Genomic DNA, 15733 nt, shown 5'->3' with positions numbered 1-15733 from the left:
TATATCAAAATGTTACATTGTACCCTATAAAATGTACAACTATTGTGTGACAATAAAAACAAATAATCTAAAATTAAAATACCTGAGTCTTAAAAGAGTTAAGATTTTTCTGGAGTATCTACTCATTCTGAAATATTTGATTGATCACTTTGTGACTGGTTAAATCTAGTTTATATATAGCTCTGGCTGAAACACCTTGTCTGGATAGATGATTGTTATTTTTCAGAATGGTCTGAGTTCCTGTTTTGACCAAGTGTTTTAAACCTCTGACATCTTTGATAGACTTGTTTTTAGATTCAGAGTTGTAAATTAATTCTTTTGACTTTGATGTTTCCAGTTGGATTCCTGGAGCTGTCAAAGGATATAAGCCTCATCTTGGAGATGCAATAGTTATTTAGGTTGTTTGGATTGTGTAGAATGCATTGCTGGGTTTGCACAGGTTGCCTAATTTTAATTGTGTCTATACAGGTATGTTACTCATGTGAAAGTTCTAAAAATTACATAAAGTTATGACTCCTTGTGGTCCTAGTGTGATGTTGCATTATTGGTGCACACATATATTGCTTGCAATATATCTACAGCAACACAGAAATAATGATGCAACAAAGTAAGGCAAATAGGTCTATAAAGCATTTGTTTTCCTTATAAGAAAGTTTTTGTAGAGGAAATAAAATAACTACTGTTCAAACCAGATTTATATGCTTAACAATGATTTAAACCTTACATAAAATTACATCTAAGCTTCACTATTATGAATCCATAAGGAGTCAGAAAAAGGATTTATAGGTCACAAGGTCTTGACTATGGTTGTATTCTACTTTCAAATCAGTCTGAGATAAATAGCATTTTTCCAAGATTTAAAAAAATAGATTTTATAAAAGAGATTCTTTTTAATGACTGAATACATCATTTTTGCTACTGAGAGAAACAGGTTATACTTTTTGCCCCACTATAATTCACTCTTATGAAAGAAATAATTCTCTTAACTTCTAGCAAATGTTACAGGTTTGAGACTACAGGAATTATCAGGAGTCGTTCTTTCTTATCAATCTGTAATTTATTTCTAAAATATGTCAAGTAAATTTTTAAAGACTCAACGAGGGGCAGCTTCATGTTTGCTGTCTCAGTGAATTCTGAGGAGGCTCTTCTGGCTTCACGGCTTCACTGTAGTCTTTCTCTTTTATCTAATCTTCCATTTTCTCATCCTCCTCACTGTCTAGAGGTTGAGGAATAAGCTTATTACCTACAATGACTTGCCTATTAATTCTGTTTCACTCTCTTTCTTTTCCTTTTGGGAAATCCCTTTGGCCTGCATCTTATCATTTATGAAAGTTCTAAGTTTGCAGCAAATGTAAATACTGGACAAGTCCTGCAGTTTTCTGACAGGTCAGGGAGGCAGTCCAACAATGGCAAGCTTGCCATAATCATTCTCACTTTGGTGCACAAGTGGAGCAAATGAAATAGCAAGGTTATTTTTACTTTCCCAAGTGGTTTCTCCAGTTAGCATAATCTGTGTTAACTGATTTTCTGTAAGCATGACTAGTATGCCTCCCACATTCAGTAAAATGTTCATGTAGTTTTTTCTGGACTCTAGAATCACAATAAATCTGATCATACTGATGTCTGTCAGATGATCTCTGGAGGCAATTACCAACCACCAATGAAGGTTCACAGAACTCAAATTTATCAAAGCTATCACTATTTTTATAAAGCACTCAAATTTTTCCTTGGCATATTCTACCACATCTGAATGAAGCTGCATCCCATGATTTGTTCCAAAAGACCTGTGGCATAGCTGTCGGTCCAGCCCACAGCAGCAATGTGCAGGGCCAGGCTCCTGAGACCCTGGCAGCTGGCTGCCACTACCACCACAACACCGCTGCCTTTTAAAAATGTATTCTTGGAGTCTCAAGATGGACAACCGGGATGTTGCAGGGAAGGCTAACCGGTGGTTTGGGGTCGCTCCCCCCAAGTCTGCAAAGATGAACATGAACACCCTGCACCAAGAAGAGCTCATCGCGCAGAAGAAGCGGGAAATCGAGGCCAGAATGGAGCAGAAAGCTAAGCAGAGCCAGGCGGCCAGCCCTCAGCCCCCGCATCCCGGAGAAGTCGCGAACGCACACAACTCTTCCTGCGTCTCTAACAAATTCGCCAATGACGGCAGCTTCTTGCAGCAGTTCCTGAAGTTGCAGAAGGCACAGACCACCACAGACGCCACCGCCAGCACAGCCGGCGCCCCGCCCAGCACACCCCCGCCCAGCGCCGGCAAGAGGCCCCTGCTGCTCTGCAAGCGAGCGGGCCTGGGGCTGGGCAGCGCCCCGGGCCAGGTGAGGAACTACTCGCACGCCAAGCAGCTGCCCGTGGCCCAGCGGCCCAGCGTCTTCCAGTCCACCGATGAGGACGAGGAGGAGGACTAGGAGCAGTGGCTGGAGATCAAAGTTTCACCCCCAGAGGGAGCCGAGACTCGGAAAGTGATAGAGAAATTGGCCCGCTTTGTGGCAGAAGGAGACCCCGAGTTAGAAAAAGTAGCTATGGAGGACTACAAGGATAACCCAGCGTTTGCGTTTTTACACGATAAGAATAGCAGGGAATTCCTCTACTACAGAAAGAAGGTGGCTGAGATGAGGAAGGAGGCGCAGAAGTCCCAGGGAGCCTCTCAGAAAGTTTCACCCCCAGAGGACCAGGAGGCCAAGAGCCTCGCAGAAAAGCTGGCCAGGTTCACAGCGGACGGGGGTCCCGAGGTGGAAACCATCGCCCTCCAGAACAACCGCGAGAACCAGGCATTCAGCTTTCTGTACGAACCCAACAGCCAGGGGTACAAGTACTTCCGGCAGAAGCTAGAGGAGTTCCGGAGCGCCAAGGCCGGCTCCACAGGCACCCCCCCAGCACCTGAGCCCAGCCCGAAGCACACGTCCCCTCCTGACGCCCCGTCGGGGGCCTCGCCCCCTGCCGCCACCTGCCCCACCTCATCGGCCCCCGCGCCGGCCACTGCCCCCGCGCCGGCCGCCCCCGGGAAGCCGGCCTCCGCCCTGGCCGCCGTGAAAAGAAAGCGGAAGAGCAGGTGGGGGCCCGAGGAGGACAAGGTGGAGCTCCCCACTGCGGAGCTGGTGCAGGGAGAGGTGGACGCCTCGCCCTCGCCTCTCTCAGTTCAGGACCTCAAGGGGCTCGGCTACGAGAAGGGGAAGCCCGTGGGTCTGGTGGGCGTCACGGAGCTGTCAGACGCCCAGAAGAAGCAGCTGAAGGAGCAGCAGGAGATGCAGCAGATGTACGACATGATCATGCAGCACAAGCGGGCCATGCAGGACATGCAGCTGCTGTGGGAGAAGGCGCTGCAGCAGCACCAGCACGGCTACGACAGCGAGGAGGAGGTGGACAGCGAGCTGGGCACCTGGGAGCACCGGCTGCGCCGCATGGAGATGGACAAGACGCGGGAGTGGGCCGAGCAGTTGACCAAGATGGGCCGGGGCAAGCACTTCATCGGAGACTTCCTGCTACCCGACGAGCTGGACAAGTTCATGGAGACCTTCAAGGCGCTGAAGGAGGGCCGCGAGCCCGACTACTCGGAGTACAAGGAGTTCAAGCTGACCGTGGAGAACATCGGCTACCAGATGCTCATGAAGATGGGCTGGAAGGAGGGCGAGGGGCTGGGCTCCGAGGGCCAGGGCATCAAGAACCCGGTCAGCAAGGGCACCACCACCGTGGACGGCGCCGGCTTCGGCATCGACTGGCCGGCTGAGCTCTCCAAGGAGGACAACGAGTACGAGGCTTTCCGCAAGAGGATGATGCTGGCCTACCGCTTCCGGCCCAACCCCCTGAACAACCCGAGGCGGCCGTACTACTGACAGCTGCGCAGGCAGCTTTCCCAGCACCGGTCCTGGACCGTGGAACGTGGCCGCGCTGCGCCCGCCCCTGCCGTCACCAGTGTCGTGCTGTGTATTAAAGTCTCAGTGCTCAAAAAAAAAAAAAAAAAGTATTCTTTTAAAAATGTATTCATTGGGGCTGGCTCTGTGGCATAGTGGGTAAAGCTGTGGCCTGCAGTGCCCACATTCCATATGGGCACCAGTTTGAGTCCAGGATGCTCCACTTACAGCCCAGCTCTCTGCTCTGGCCTGGGAAAGGAGTGGAAGATGATCCAAGTCCATGGGCCTCTGCAGCCACATAGGGGACCTGGAAGGAGCTCCTTGCTACTGGCTTTAGATCAGCCCAGCTCCAGCCCTTGCAGACATTTGCAGAGTGAACCAGCAGATGGAAGACTTTTCTCTCTCTGCCTCTGCCTCTCTGTAACTCTGTCTTTCAAAGAAAATAAACAAATCTTTAAAAAATGCATTTATTTTTTGGAAGAGCAGAATGGTAGAGATAGGGGGGAGAGAGAAAGAGAGAGAGAGAAATGAATGGGAATGAGAATGAGAATGAGATTGAGAATGAATCTTATTTTCAGTTCTACTCCCCAAATTCCCTCAGTAGCTTCAGCTGGGCTAGGTCAAAGCCAGGAGGCATAAACTCCACCCAGGTTTCCTATATCTGTGGCAGGAACCCATCTAGTTGAGCCAATATCTGCTTCCTCACAAATAAATATCAGGACGGTGGATTGACGTGTACATTCTAAGTGTCAGCCTAACCTGATGCGCTACAGCAGTTACCCTAAGATAATTATTTTGTGGGTAAATAAGTGATAAAAATGAGCTAGGCATTACTAGCAGGAATTGAACATGTGTAACTAACAGGCAAGTGTTAGCATGCCCCTTCATAGATACTTATTTAAATTATAATATCTTTTCTTAATTTCTCCTGCTCTCTCACTGCCATCTGTTAATTAATCTAAAGGGAAAATTGTAAGAAATGTCTTGAAAATTGCTTTCTCTATACTTGTCTTTATTGTAGAAAAAGAAAAAAAAAGCACATAAGTGAACTGATACTGAAGTAAAAATAATACTGCTGTTTTTGGTTTAGATTAATTATAACCAATAGTGTCTTTTAATAGAACAGATAAGAGGAACAAGTGTCATTTTAGATTTTAAAAGATATTATAGTCTGCAAGATATCTGTATGACTTGGAAGATCTTTCTCAAAGTTTTACTCCTGAAGTAATACTAGGATTATGTTGAAACTGAGAGGAGACAGCTACTGGAAAATCTTTTCCTCATTACCAGAGGGACTTAATGCCTCATTTGTTGGAGACTAAAATATCATAAGGGACAACCTGGGTAAGAGATAAGGAGGATGATTTATAATAATTATAATTAAATAATAAATAAAATAAAATAATACTGTTTCCATTCAGTTAAGAATAAACTTGGCCGGGGCCACGGCTCACTAGGCTAATCCTCTGCCTTGCGGTGCCGGCACACCGGGTTCTAGTCCCGGTCGGGGTGCTGGATTCTTTCCCGGTTGCCCCTCTTCCAGGCCAGCTCTCTGCTGTGGCCAGGGAGTGCAGTGGAGGATGGCCCAAGTACTTGGGCCCTGCACCCCATGGGAGACCAGGATAAGCACCTGGCTCCTGCCATCGGATCAGCGTGGTGTGCCAGCCGCAGCGTGCCAGCCGCAGTGGCCATTGGAGGGTGAACCAATGGCAAAGGAAGACCTTTCTCTCTGTCTCTCTCTCTCACTGTCCACTCTGCCTGTCAAATAATAATAATAATAATAATAAACTTGATTGAACATAATAGATAATTGAAGTCATAGGCTTATCTAAATCATTTTATTTTTCTGTGTAACAAGCTCCCCAAATTATATGATTTGGGACTAATATAGTAGTCTGAGAATGTAACATTGACATGATCCTGACAATGTGGCTTATAGTCTCCATAATCTTACCTCATGGCTACATAATAGCTGCTGTATGACTAGCATACTGTGTTTCAGGAAGGAATAAGGAAAATGATTTTGCAGCCAAAGGTTTTTCCTTTATAATGAGCATTCCAACAAAATTATCTCAATTATTTCATCTTATTTTTCAAGAGAATACATCACAATAGATATTTTTTCATATGAATTGTAAGTTATTAAGCAAGATATGCTAACAGATTTTACATGTCACGTTGATACACATGAAAAAATATAGCAAAATGTTCAAAGTTCACCCTGTTCTCTATTTAAAAATAAAATTAAAAAGGCAAATATGAATTGAAAATAATAATCAAATATTAATACATTTAAGATATAACATGGAAAATTAACATTAAAGCATAGGGCCAAAAATATGACTCTAAATGAAAAATAAGTGTATTTGAAAACAGACAATATGAAACAAAGCAGAAGATCAAAATAGATGTTAAAAATAAAGAAGATTACCTATAGTGTGCATGATTTTAGGTAAAAATCATTTTCCTATATACAGATGATGAATTTGGGAGATTTATAAGGAGTGTGGTGTGATGGTGTTGATAAGATGCTCTAACTTTAATGATTTAAATATTTTTATTTATTTTGTAAGATATCAACATAATGAAAAACAGTATTCCCGGGGCTGGTGCCGTGGCTCACTTGGTTAATCCTCCACCTGCGGCACAGGCATCCCATATGGGCACCAGCTTCTAGTCCCAGCTGCTCCTTTTCCAGTCCAGTTCTCTGCTGTGGCCTGGGAAGATAGTGGAGGATGGCCCAAGTGCTTGGGCCCCTGCACCCATGAGGGAGACCAGGAGGAAGCACCTGGTTCCTGGCTTCAGATCAGCGCAGTGCCAGCTGTAGCGGTCATTTGGAAGGTGAACCAACAGAAGGAAGACCTTTCTCTCTCTCTCTCTCTCTCTCTCACTCTCTCAAAAAAAAAAAAACAGTATTCCTTGCTGTTCAATTATGTATGTCTTCACCCTTAAAGGCAGTGCATAACACTTCAATCTCCACTCTTTCAGAGATATTCCACACATCAAATAAATGAGTTTATACTTCATTGTTTCAGAACCAACAACAGAATAATAGTTACTTGTCTCCATTTTGTTACTGTATCCAATTGATATATATATATATAGAGAGAGAGAGAATTATAATTCTATAAAGTGCTTTTGTACCTGTTTAAATGTCACATGATTTTACATTTTATATACCTTATTTATTGTTTGAAACACAGATTTCCTCTATTCATTTTTTACAGAAACAAAAAATATTTACTTTTAAAGAAGACATGATAATATAGTGCAAACAAGAGTCATGTATCATTGCTTAACAACTGTTTCAAAAACATTTAGAATGAAGTTTCAACAGGATTTTGCTCAAGAGAATTTACAAATTCTTTCTTAACTCTATAATGGTGTTTTCATAGCCTGAAGAATTGCTTTTATGTGGTATCTATAATGCTGTTCTTATTTTCAGTGGAGTAGAAAGTAGCAACAATAATTAGCTGTTCATCAATTTGCATTATAAACTTTATACTTAAAATTTAGTGAAAAATTCTGTGATGAAATTAACCCTGTTAGACAGTAGAAAAGAACCATCAGTGCTTCCATGGACAGTTCCATATGTTACTACTAATTAAAAGGCCACAAAGTAACAAGGCATGCAGAATTCTATAGAAAACATATTTAAATGAATCAGAGTTGCTAACTAAAGAACAAAGATTTGAAAAAATTACCAAATTCCAACATTAGGTGTTAGATTTCTGATTTCAATGTTATTAATATTGACCTAAAGAGACTCCTGTTAAAAAAGTCATTGCTTTTAAAATCCTATAAAAAGTAAAACTTTGTTGGAAGCAACTATGTTCACTTCCTGTTCAAACAATAAAAATAAACAGTAAGAAAACATTTCTCTTTTCAATTCATAGTGCCTGAAGTGTAAGAGGAAAATATATAATATAAATAAAATTCACTGCAATTACTCAAAGCCTGCATGTAGAACTCATATATTTACATTCACAGTGAAGTTTTTTCAGAGTTTTTCTTGGAGTTTCCAGCTTGCTCAGCTACACTGAGCTATAAGCAATCACATTTGCAAATGTGCAGAGACCTAAGCCGAAGATGCTGAAAAAGAGAAGTGTGTCTCTCTCTACCTACACACAAATATATAATTAAGCCACTGAACTTTAAAAAGACACCCTTAGAACAGTTTGGAGTACAATTTATGCTTAACTTTATCAATGGCCATGGTATAAAGGTAAACAAAAATAATTGCATTGTTTCTAATGGTCTGCAGCTGTATTTAGTTTTCTGTGTTACATGTAAACATTTTTAATTTAAAAAATTATTAAGTTCCATTTTCACTTTAGAATGATATTGTCAATAAAGGGTAAAACTTTGCCTTGAGACATTTCATCTGATTCTTTTGTCTCCATCAATTTAAAAGAGATCATTGTATGTGAACAAAAAGGCTGCAATAATGCAGTTGTACTCTATATAATTAACTGTGATCTTTGTGCAGATCTAAAGTCTCTTGAATGCATATGCTTGTAAAAGCATAGTTTTCCTTTGAATGGGGAAATTCTTTGTGTTCTCAGGGCTTCAGGACAACATCTGCCTCTGATGCCAAAAAGGGAGAGGAGGGACACACGAAGTTTATAAGCCTTGTATATCTTCATCCAACTGGACAGTTTGGAGCATAGCAAGCTCTATTTTGTCTGTTTCCAGGTCTTCACACACAGTCTCAATCATGCCATCTAGCACATATTTAGATTTGGTGTCCAGCATAATTAGGCTGCTTGTTGCTTTGTTCTCAGAATCTGATAAGAGGTTCTCTTTTAGGTTAGCTACTGATTGCAGAACCAAATGGTGTTCTCTGACAAAATTCTGGTGCACTGCTATGGAGGCATGGCCCATCTGGTCTTCAGAGGTAGGAACAATTTCCCCCAGGGCATGGACAACAGGTCCTGGCCAGTAATGAGGGAGCAGTTCTGAAGAGTTGCATAGTTAGCATTGCTGACCGCCACCCCTGCGGATTTGCCTGCCACAGGTGCAGGCATTGGCTGGTTATCAGTGATGTCAGGGTTGAGCTCAGTGGAAGTTAGCAGCGCAGGTGGAGTCAGGGAAAAACTGAGTTAGGGACACATTCACCAACAAAGAGGCCAGAGGGTGAAGGCCACTCCTTGAGGGATTTTTCAGATGACAGGTTTGTATTTCCTGAGCATTCTGATTGATGGCTATCAACTGAGAAAACACCAGGCTCCTTTCCAAGCCTTCCTGTTTCACAGATCCCAAAGTCTGGCCAGAAATACTAACAGTGTATACCACTGCACTTGGAGTGAGACAGCTTAAGAAAACCTTGCCTTGCTGCACTGGGGTGGACTCGCTGGTGAATGTGCTCTAGTCTGAAGTGCTTGAATTTATGGAACTGTTACTTGGTGAAGCTGCCACTGAGACAGGCAGCAACTGCAGTGGAGAGAATCCAATGCTCCAATTAAGAAACTGGCCCTTGGCTCTGGAATTGGGGATCTGGACAATGCCGTACTGGTTGATTTGCCCTGGGGTAGTGAAAGTCACCACAGAGCTTCCCTCCAGGGAAGCCACTGTTTGAATGCCTTCTCTTTTCATCTCAGCACTGGGGATGAACCCTGGGAATGACACTTGGACACTGGGGCTGTAGGAGGTGGTGGATGCCAAGTTGGCTGCAGAACACTGCAGCACATTGAATTCCTTCACATCCCAGGATGTGGGCCCCAGGATGTCCATCATGGAGATACCATTGTTCACAATGTTGGTTGACATTTTTGGTGGGCTAAGGACACTGTGTATTTCTCACATTTAATCCATTTAGGATGACTCCACTGGGTCCCTGAATGAAATAGTTACCATTAAGGAAAACAGGCAAAGTAATTGCAGGTACTAAGCTTCCATTCAACAAAACTCCAGAATAGCTTAAGGATATCTTTTTTTAAAGATTTATTTCTTTATTGCAAGTCAGAGTTACACAGAGAGAGGAGAGGCAGAGAGGTAGAGACAGGAATAGAGATAGAGACAGAGAGAGAGAGAGAGAGAGAGGTCTTCTATCCAATGGATGGTTCACTCCCCAATTGGCCAAAACAGCTGGAGCTGCACCAATCCAAAGCCAGGAGCTTCTTCTGGGTCTCCCACATGGGTGCAGGGGCCCAAGGACATGGGCCATCTTCTACTCCTTTCCCAGGTCATAGCAGAGAGCTGGATCAAAAGTGGAGCAGCCAGGTCTTGAACTGGTGCCCATATGGGATACCAGTGCTTCAGGCAAGGGCGTTAACCTGCTGAGCCCACAGCACCAGCCACTTAAGGATATCTCATTATTTCCAATTCGTGGGCTCCATGTGACTGGACAAGCTGAGGTTGGTGACACCATAAGAGGAACTCTGGAGAGGGTAAGGAGACAGATCCTCCTGTCCTTTGCTGGACTCACCTTCATTGCTGGAATTGCCATCTGACTCACTTTTGGACTGGCTCTCCAACGGGTTCCAGGCACGGTGCTGTTGGTTCTTGAATCAGTTGCTGACCTGGATGAGGGAGAGGATGGTGATCTTGGCCAGGTGCAGCTTCTTGGAGGGCGAGGGGTAGCGATTCTGCTTGTAGAGCTCCTTGAGCATGTTGTGCAACTTTTCCTTGAAACAATACACCATCTCCTCCCAGTCCAGATGGTGCAGGTCAGGGGCAATGTCCTGTGCAGCTGGTAGTTGTCTATGGCACACAGCCACAGGGTCCCTCGGCCTAGGCCACCTTCTTGGTGCACCTTCCCGGTGTAGCGTACCTTGTACCAGAGCTGCTGCAGCAGCAGGTGGTTGGCTGACTTGAAGCTGTGGCTCTCCAGGATGCTGTTTCTCATCCAGGCATCTGGGAAGATGCCCTAGTGGAAGGCCAGGAGCACCCGCCCCTTCAGCAGGCTCTCGTTGCCATGTAGCAGGTCGCTCTGGGGCAGTGGCCACAGGAACCTGGCCAGGTGGTCCAGGTTGCCCCCTGCTGCAGCGCCTCACATAGGGAACATGGTCTAGCGAGAAGGCGAGAGAGGTCTCCGCGCCCACAGCAGTGGCGAAGACAGCGGCGGCGTTTTGGTGTTGGCCCAGAAGTTCCAAGTGGAGTTGTACCTAATTGGGCACCGCTCTGCTCATCGCCACGTCGCTTCCGCCACCACTGCCCCTTCCACTCTGCTCACCTTGGTGGCAGCGGGAGCAACGTCCCCTGGCTCCAGAGGGAAAGGGGCTGGAGCCTAGGTTGGGGGGTGTGGGAGCCCCACCGCCACACCCCCCCCACCGCTTCTCAGTGTGCCTCCTGCCCTTCTGAGGCACTTTCAATCCCATTCTCCTGCTTGATGTCCGCCGCACTTGCAATTGTTAAGATGGCTGCTAGAGCAAAGCAGTGTAAAGGGATAGCTGCTTTCTGCCGTTCTCCCCTCATTTTATCTATTTTTCCTGGACTTGGAGGATGGGGTCTCTGCCTGGTCTCTTCCAAGGATGGTAGGGAACAAAATGCCATCATGGCAGTAGAGACTGTAGCAGCCATGTGTACAGAGGGAAACATGGGCCTAACATTAGCTGTGAGTAAAGTGGATGGGATGGGGCTAGTGCTGTGGTGTAGCAGGTGAAGATGCCACCTGCAGTGCCAGCATCCCATATGGGCACAGGTTGGATTCCATGCTTCTCCACTTGCGATCCAGCTCTCTGCTATGGCCTGGAAAAGCAGTGGAAGATGGCCCAAGTCTTTGGGCCCCTGTGCCCATGTGGGAGGCCTGGAAGAAGATCCTGGCTCCTGGCTTCAGATTGGCCCAGCTCCACTGGTTGAGGCCCTTTGAGGAGTGAACCAGTGGATGGAAGACCTCTCTGCCTCTGCCTTGATGTAACTCTGCCTTTCAAATAAATATATAAATGGTGAAAAAAAAAGAGGATGAGGCCTTTCTATGACAGATGTTGATGCTTCTATGTCTACTCCAAGTGTCCCATAGTGTCCTTCCCTCCAGGCCCCTGTTCCAGCTCTTGGTGTGGAGTGAGAGAGGGATCTGAAGGACTCAGAGACAGCAAAGCAGCAAAAGCAGGGCCTGAGGATGGAGGCTGTCGGACTGATGGGGTGGGTTGTACACTCAAATGTGAGGGAATGTCTGGTTGAGAGGGGTCCCCCAGGCTTGCCCTCAATCTTCCCTCAATACTCATCAGGGCCACCCCTCACCACTGAGCCTCTGAGTCTGAGGGGAGAAGGGGTTGCTGGCTGAGCCCACCTGGCTGGGTTTCTTAGAGGGTCTGTCAACTGACACTGGTTCCTTTCCAAAAATAAATAATTTACTGAAAAGCATCTTGCCAAACCATGGTGATAAAGGCCTGGTAGCTGAAATGGGGTTTCCAGCCAGCTGGGCCCATTAGCAGCCATTCCTCTCCTCTCACCCCACCCAGGTACAGCTGTCAGGCCCAACAGGCCTGGGACAGCAGATGTCAAATCAAGGTCACGTTGCAGAGGGCAGCATGGGGGTTGGTAATGATGGCTTTCCTGATGTGATCTTATATAAGATATGACAATGATATGTGGTGATCTCCAGGACATGAGCAGCAACAGCTGTCCATATAGTATAGAAAGTACCAAGTTCACAAAGCAGTTATGTTCCTGAAAGCATTCCCCTAGCCTTGGCAAACTGTGGTGCCTGGAGCAGGCACAACATCTGGTAGCATTGTGGCTGGGACTTGTCATGGCCATGCACAGCCACATGATCATTATGGAGCCAGTAAGAGCAACACCAAACCAGAAGGCCAGACCATGGACCGTCCCTGAATACAGCATGTGGAGTTTGAATTAGCTATATTCTGTGCAAATCTCTCTCTTTGGCATCTAAGATGTCCCTGCTGGCATCTGAAATCCTGTCACAGCCTTCCCCACCACCCGCCTTTGCCACATATGACATTCTGCCACCAACCCTGTCACTCCTGCCGCTATGTTACATCCCACAACTGCTTGGGTTGACCACATCCTATATCACAGAACCTGGGCTTGAGTCCAGGCTCTGTTTCCAATTCTGCTTTCTACCAATGCATACCCTGGGAGGCAGCAAGTATGTGGTCCCTGCACCCACATGGGAAAACTAAATTCAATTCTAGAACCATGGCTTCAGTCCATCTCACCCCAAGTGTTGTGAGCATTTAAGAAGTGGAACAGCAGATGGAATATTTATTCTCTCTCTCTTTCTCTCATAATTAATTTAAAATCTTTGGAAATGCAAAAGATATTAAGTTCATTAGGAATTTGACATACAAAAAGTAGCCATAGGACTTTGACATAGAAAAAAATAATGCTTTTATCTGTTTTTGTCCATATATGTATTCTCTTCTTCGTGTGACTGTTAATTTCTTATAAATTTATATATCTCACATTAACACATGATGTGCAATTTTGCTACATTCCCTTTCCATTTTATTTTTTAAAATTTTATTAGTTTATTTATTTACTTGAAGGATAGTGTGACACAGGAGAGATGGAGAGAGAGTGAAATCATCCTTTTTTTGTCAATTTACATAATTATGGGGCAGATTTTCTGTATGTGGAATCATGGCATCAAGGCATAAAAGAACATACACTTTGCTAAACATCCTCATATCCACATCCACAGAAGCTGTAACAATTTGCATTCCACACAGCAATCAGGGAGGGAACTTCCTCCCCATAAAAACATTTTCCAAGTTTGGGGACTTTTGCTAGTGTGAAAGGTCACAAAATTTCTTTATTTATTTGGAAGGCAGAGTTACAGAGATGCAGAGAAAGAGAGAGAGAGAGAGAGAGAGAGAGAGAGAGAGAGAATCTTCCATCTTTTGGTTCATTCCCCAAATGGTCTCAGTGGCCAGAACTGGGACGATCTGAAGCCAGGAGCCAGGAGATTCTTCTGGGTCTCCCAATAGGGGGCAGGGGCCCAAGGACTTGGACTATCTTCCACTGATTTCCCAGGCCTTAGCAGAGAGCTGGATTGGAAATAAAGCAGCCAGGTCACAAACCAGTGCCTGTATGTGATGCCAGCACTGCAGGTAGTGGCTTTACCTACTACACCACAGCGATGGCCCTTCTATTTTTCTCCTTGTATCTTTCTGTATCTCTCTCTCTCTGCCTTTCAAATCAAATGAATATAAATACATAATTCAAATTTTGGTGAATTTATTTCCCAAGTAAATGGCTTCCATAAAATGCTCATGTATTATATCACAGTGAGACTACATTTTGGGAATGCATCATTAGGCAAGTTTGTCACTGACGGACATCACAAAATATAACCACACAAGCTAGGATGTACACCATTACTAGTCAATATAATCTGATGTGATGACTATGGTTCTATGGGGTCCATCAATCACTGAACTTTTTTATTAAGTAAATGACAGAATGTCATGCTTTTTGAAGAATTAAATATTAAAAGTTTATTTTAGAACAATTTTCCATTGTGATGTGTGTGCTTATTTGATATCTAAGAAATACTGTTCAATTATAGTCAGCATGGTTTTCTTCTATAATTTGTTTTTGAAATTTTGTTGTGTTTGTTTTTGCCAGGAACTCTATAGTTTTCTAAATGTGTATATGCGTGTTTCCATGCAGGGATCAAGGTAAATTTCATTCCACAGAGACCATTTATAGAAAAGTCTAACTTTTAACCCTTTGATTACATGAGGTTCATTAGTTGAATATCGTCAACTGAAATGTTCAGGTTTGTTTCTTGACTCTTAATTATATATTTGAAAAAGCAGAGTTCCAGAGATAGAAGAACACACACACACACACACACACACACACAGAGAGAGAGAGAGAGAGAGAGAGAGAGAGAGAATGAGATCTTCCACATGCTGATTCACTCCCCAAATAACCACAACAGCCAGGGCTGAACCAGGCTAAAGCCAGGGGTCAGGAGCTTCTTCTGGGTCTCCCATATGGATGCGGAGGCCCAAGCACTTGGGTCACATTCCACTGCTTTCCTAAGCACATTAGCAGTGAGCTGGATGGAAGTGAAGCAGCCAGAACATGAACCAGCACCTTTATGGGATGTCAGCATCACAGGCAGTAGCTTTATGCTCTATGCCGAAATGCCATACCCCCTTTTTAACTCTTGGTATCAGGTAGTTGAAAATCACAATATTTGATCTTTCTTAAAATAAGCTTGACTATTTTATGTCCTTTCCATTTTAAAGTACATTTTTCAACTAGGTGATTTTTCACAAGGGCACACACACAAACACACACACACAAATTCATCTAGCTCTCCCACATGAGTGGCAGGACCCCAAGCTTTCAGTGTATAATCTCTGCCCCCTAGACAGATAAGTAGAGAGCTATATCAGATGTGGAGGTGGGATTTGATCCCAAGTAGTCTAATATGGGAAATTAGCACCCCAAATGGCAACTTAACCCACTGCATGACAATGACCACCCCAACACTGAGTTTTATAGCCAATGCACATATTCCAACTTTCCACTTCACTTGAATCTTCTTTACATACAACCAGTAATATTTTGTTTTTCACAATATGGGGTATTACATAACATGTTATTTTTTCCCAAGTATTTTATATTTTAATGCTTTTTTAAAAGATTTATTTATTTATTTGAAAGAGTTACACAAAGAGAGAAGGAAAGGCAGAGAGAGAAAGAGCGAGAAAGAGGTCTTCCATCTGTTGGTTCATTCCCCAATTGGCTGCAACAGCTGGAGCTGCGCTGATCCAAAGCCAGGAGCCAGGAGCTTCTTCTGGGTCTCCCACATTGGTGCAGGGGCCCAAGGAGTTGGGCCATCTTTTACTGCCTTCCCAGGCCATAGCTTTTGTAAATAGTTTTATTTCATTGAATTTGTTCCTATAACAAATTTCGTTGAATTTTGCATGCTCACCTTCCTTCCTGAGGTT

General features: G+C 44.3%; 3 pseudogenes; 1 reads left to right on the top strand and 2 right to left on the bottom strand.

Moving 5' to 3' along the window:
- Window positions 1–999: 999 nt before the first annotated feature.
- Window positions 1000–1810, bottom strand: LOC149120452 (protein-L-isoaspartate O-methyltransferase domain-containing protein 1 pseudogene; annotated as a pseudogene).
- A 70-nt stretch (window positions 1811–1880) lies between these two features.
- Window positions 1881–3970, top strand: LOC138846922 (SURP and G-patch domain-containing protein 1 pseudogene; annotated as a pseudogene).
- A 4513-nt stretch (window positions 3971–8483) lies between these two features.
- Window positions 8484–11276, bottom strand: LOC149120451 (homeobox protein SIX4 pseudogene; annotated as a pseudogene).
- Window positions 11277–15733: the final 4457 nt, after the last annotated feature.

This window comes from Oryctolagus cuniculus, chromosome 19, assembly GCF_051225735.1.
Source record: "Oryctolagus cuniculus isolate XC-2025 breed Fujian yellow rabbit chromosome 19, ASM5122573v1, whole genome shotgun sequence".
In the NCBI taxonomy this organism is placed as follows: Eukaryota; Metazoa; Chordata; class Mammalia; order Lagomorpha; family Leporidae; genus Oryctolagus; species Oryctolagus cuniculus.
This window is presented reverse-complemented; position numbering and strand designations above follow the sequence as displayed.